Genomic DNA, 5,000 nt, shown 5'->3' with positions numbered 1-5,000 from the left:
GTGGCAAATGCTGAAACACAATCAACAATATGCGAAACTGAACAAGACAAATGAGCCAATGGGGCAGAGTCCTCTGAGTCCAAGTGAGCAGGGTAAAGAGAGAAGTCCAGGGGGTTGATTGTAAGTCTAATTCTTATGAAAGGAGTAAATCATCTGGGTCTGAATGATGCGGATACACAAACCATGTACAGACGTAACATTGACTCATCAATCTTTTCTGTCTTTTAGCGACGTGGAAAAAGTTTCTACGTCCACTTGGCGGGAAAACTAACACGCTCATCGGAGGCTGTTAAAAAATTTAAAAGAATCGCAAAAGAGCACGAAGTCTCTTGCAGAAATGACTACATTCTGGTTTCTGTCCATTGTTGCACGAGCGGGAACGGACAATCGGAGATGGCCCTGTGGAGCCTGAGACGAACTCCAGGTAAGAAATTCTTTAGCTGGTTCGGCCACTTTCCACCACAGACGAGTACAAAAGGAATACTTATTTACCCCTTATTTTAATTATAAACATTGTGTACGCACAGAACTTGGCAACACCACCGTGTCTATGAGCTGACAAAATGGGATAAAAACCTAAATATTTGGTTGTGTTCTCTGCTGTGCTTACAGGTGGCTAAACCAAAACCTGGGGGTGATGCATCAACCTAATCCTGACCCATTCTATCTGAAAGCCGAAGCACTGGTGAGGCAACCAGAATGTAAAGCTCACCGTGGACTGTCTGATCTATGAGGGTGTAACTCCTGAGGTGACCGCAATGAACTGACAGGGGTCTAGGTCCAGCAGATTGTTTCGACAAAATCCCCAGAACAAAATCATCTATCAATGCGTACTGACTTTACTGAAATTTACACACAATCACTGTGGAGTCGCACTGTAGTTGTGAATTAAATGTAAAGGCATTACGTAGTGGGTCCTGGAAATTCATACACATGATGGCAGCTATTTTCTCAATCTCGTTCTTTCTTCGTTCTTTCTTTCTGTCTTTCTTTTCTTTCTTTCTTTCTTGTTCTTTCTTCTCTGTTATGTGGGCGTAACCCACAGACACTCACAAAGAATGACGCAACCTGCTCCGGAAGTAGACCTAGAATATTTTGAAAATAATCCTGTGAAGCTGTGTATGGACTGCGTTTTTATAGAGTCCAAGTTTTTTTTGTTGTGTTTTTCCACCTTGTCTTGTCGGCTCAAGACAATCTGTGGGAGCAGCTGTATGATGAAGCAATATGTTGACACATTTCACTCTCCTTTATGTTTAATTATTATTGTAAACATATTAACAATTTCTCTGCTTGTTTCTTTATCTTTTACCTCAGAGACATAAGCAGGAAGTGCAATAGCTGACGAAACACAAATCAACAGTCTGGCGAAATGCCGGAAAGACAAATGAGCCAATGGAGCAAGAGTCCATCTGAGTCAAGTGGCAGGTTTAGAAGAGGAGAAGTCAGGTGTGATTTCAGTCTACTTCTTTAGCTAAAGGAGTAAATATCTGGGTTCTGACCTATCGCGTATACACAAAAACATTTACAGCGTAACATTGACTCAATCATCTTTGTCTGTCTGTTAGCGACGTGGAAGAAAAGTTCTACGTCCACTTTGCGGGTAAAATCTAACAACGCTCTCGAGAGGCTCGTTAAAAACGTTAAAAGAACGGCAACAAAGAGACAAAGTCTCTGCTAGAAAGTGACTACCTCTGGTTTCTGCCCATTGTTTCCACGAGTCGGATCCGGACATCCGGAGAGCCCTGGAGAGCCCTCCAGGTAAGAATGCTTTCAGCTGGTTCCGGCAACTGTTGCACACCGACGAGAAAAGTTCCAATACTTATTTCCTTTTTCTAATTATAAACTTGTTGAGCACCCAGAAAATTGGCCCACCACCGGGCTATGGCTCCACAATGGGTAAAAACCTCATCTATTGTGTGTTTCTCTCTGTCTTACCGGTGGTAACCCTACAATCCTGGTTGGTGAGCGCATCCACCCTTCCTCCTGCCCCATGTTTCATCCGCTGAAATTGCGAAACGGGAACAACCAAATGTTAAAGCGCACCGTGGACTTGTCCTGATCTATGAGGGTGGAACTCCTGATAAGTGTTGGAAGAATGATACTGACATGTCTGAGGTACCAGGAAGATTTTTGGAAAAATCCCCCAGAAAAAAATCCTCTTCAAACGGTAATGCTTTATCGAATTTACACCAACACCTCATTGTGACTGCACTGATGTTGTTTGATATTAAATGATTAACGGATCATTACTGTGGTCCGTGAAATTATGACACATGATTGAAGTCTGATTGTGACTCAGCTTTCTTCTTCTTCTTTCTTCTTTTTTCTTTCTTCTTTCTTTCTTTCTTTCTTTATGTGGATACACCACAGACATCACAAAGAAATGACCAACCTGCTTCGTAAGTAGACCTATAATATTTGAAATAATCCCTGTGAAGCTGTGAATGACTGCGTTTTTTATAGATGTCCAAGTTTTTTGTGTTTTTTTTTCCACCTTGTCTTGTCGGCTCAAGACAATCCTGTGCGGAGCAGCTGTGATGAAGCAATATGTGACACATTTTCAACTTCTCCTTTAGTTTAATCTTATTTGTGAAACATATTAACAATTTCTCTCTGTTTCTTTATCTTTTCCTCAGAGACATGAAGCAGGAAGTGGCAAATGCTGAGAACACAAATCAACAGTCTGCAGAAACTGACAAGACAAATGAGCCAATGGAGCAGAGTCCATCTGAGTCAAGTGAGCAGGTTAGAAGAGGAGAAGTCCAGGGTGTTGATTGTAAGTCTAACTTCTTTATGAAAGGAGTAAATCATCTGGGTCTGATGATGTGGATACACAAAACCATGTTACAGCGTAACATTGACTCAATCAATCTTTTCTGTCTTTAGCGACGTGGAAAAAGTTCTACGTCCACTTGGCCGGAAAAACTAACAACGCTCATCGAGAGGCTGTTAAAAACTTTAAAAGAATCGACCAAAAAGAGACAAAGTCCTCTTGCAGAAAGTGACTACATTCTGGTTTCTGTCCCATTGTTTCACGAGTCGGAACGGACCTGAGAGGCCCTGGAGAGCACTCCAGGTAAGAAATTCTTTCAGCTGGTTCGGCCACTTCACACAGACGAGTAAAAAGTATACTTATTCCTTATCTCTAATATAACTTGTGAGCACCAGAACTTGCGCCACCACCGTGCTATGAGCTACAAATGGAATAAAACCCTAATTGATTTGGTTGTGTTCTCTCTGTGCTAACAGTGGTAAACCAATAATCCTGGTGGTGATTTGCATCACACCTTCAATCCTGCCATGTTATAGCGAAGCAGAAAGACAGGGTGAAGACGAAAACAGAATGTAAAGCTCACCGGGGACTGCCGATCTATGAGGGTGAACTCCTGAAGGTCACCGCAATGATACGTGCGGTCTGAGGTCCAGAAGATTTTGAAAAATCCCCCAGAAAAAAATCCTCTTCAAAGGTAATGACTTTACTGAATTTTACACACAATCAATGTGGACTGCACTGATGTGTGTGATATAAATGATAAAGGATCTTACTGTGGTCCTGAAATATACACATGATGCGTATTGTTACTCAATTTTTTCTTTCTTTCTTTCTTCTTTCTTTCTTTCTTTTTCTTTCTTTCTTTCTTTCTTTCTTTCTTTATTTTCTTTCAGCGGCTCCAGTAATGTAGGATGTTGCGTGGTGTCTAGGAAACGTACTCCACCGTCCCAATAATTAGGGATTAGGGATGCGCATGTGCAGTCGACTAGTGCTTTTTGCTTTTGCAATGCACGTTTTGTGGCATGCAGTTGTTTAGATGTGTGCGCATTAGGGTCGTAAGTCGACCAAAATCATCAGTTTTTAAAACGAACAATAACACTGTGTAAAATAATCAACATCATAATCATCATGCTTTTGTCCTGTCCATTTTGTGTGCTTTCTTAATTTCAGGCTATTTGATTTTTAAATTTTAAATTTCTTTAATCGACAGCAAAATTAGTCTCAGGAACATCCCACCAGTATTTGTGGTTTTTGAGATTTTAAGAAGTTTTTATAGCATATATTGTTTATACAACAAACACTAACATCTGTGTAAAATATGTTTGCTGCTGCTTTGTGCTCTTTCAAATACGACTATAGTTTTTCCTTCATGAAGAATAAATAAAAATAATCAAAAAATGACTTTGTGTAGTTTGTCTCGTAAATTAACAAATGTTATAGTTTATCCATCAAAGATGAGGTAAAGGGGTCATAAAAATACAGATCAAGGTTTCAGGGTCCAGCTCATATCTGGCCAACAACCACCACCTCTACTGTGAAGAACAGCGGTGACTCTACTGGTTGTTGGCGTACCTGGGTTTGGTGCAGAGGGGAGGGATTGTGTGGCCACTGCACAGCTAACCTGGTTAAACCTGACATGACATTCCTCCTGCTGCGTTCAATTCTTATCTCTTGCAAGCGTCTCATTTCTGCAATTCCTTAGTGGTCAACATGAAATACGTTTATTTTCCACGAGTGTGAGACATGACGTTACTTATGAATACCATGCCTATGGACGCATTGTAAGTATCTTATAAAAATTTGAATAATCTTAAACTCTGCCATACATCATATTAAATATGTGTTGACGTTGACAGTTTCTCTCGTCTTCTTTATCTTTTTCATCAGAAACATGGACCAGGAAGTGGAAACTGGTGAGGAGAAACAAATTCAGTGTTTTTAAGTGAAAGCAGTCCAGGGAATCTATGACAGAGTTAAATACTTCATGATTGTGTGATAGATGTTGATGAGTGAATTAAGTGATAAGGGACCATTACTTTCTCTTCTTTCAGGTCTTTCAGACTTTTTATCGTAAATATGAGCTTTCAGATCAGATTTTCCAGGCTTTATTGTCACGTTTTTTTGATACGAAGACTAATATCTCTGTTTTTTCTTTATCTAGGGTTGAGGAGCATTGGGTGGCTTCTTCTGTAACTTCTTTGTGTAGTGCTGGCATTGGGATGGTGAT

General features: G+C 40.3%; 2 protein-coding genes and 1 long non-coding RNA gene across 4 annotated transcripts in view; 2 read left to right on the top strand and 1 right to left on the bottom strand.

The window, feature by feature from the left end:
• LOC113746939 (uncharacterized) overlaps nucleotides 1-5,000 on the top strand; it is a 39,914-nt gene that overhangs the window by 7,275 nt on the left and 27,639 nt on the right. The gene's annotated exons all lie outside the window — the stretch shown is intronic.
• The window catches only part of znf512 (zinc finger protein 512), a 51,425-nt gene that overhangs the window by 23,071 nt on the left and 23,354 nt on the right, over nucleotides 1-5,000 (bottom strand). The gene's annotated exons all lie outside the window — the stretch shown is intronic.
• Nucleotides 2,364-5,000, top strand: part of LOC113746942 (uncharacterized) — a 3,391-nt gene continuing 754 nt past the window's right edge. Inside the window, exons 1-2 of the long non-coding RNA XR_003463248.1 lie at nucleotides 2,364-2,399; nucleotides 2,637-2,776. This is a non-coding gene — a long non-coding RNA (uncharacterized LOC113746942). The remainder of the gene's footprint in view (nucleotides 2,400-2,636; nucleotides 2,777-5,000) is intronic.

Source organism: Larimichthys crocea, chromosome XI (assembly GCF_000972845.2).
Source record: "Larimichthys crocea isolate SSNF chromosome XI, L_crocea_2.0, whole genome shotgun sequence".
NCBI classification, from domain to species: domain Eukaryota; kingdom Metazoa; phylum Chordata; class Actinopteri; family Sciaenidae; genus Larimichthys; species Larimichthys crocea.
The sequence above is the reverse complement of the archived record's forward strand: the minus strand, read 5'-3'. Positions and strand labels throughout refer to the sequence as shown.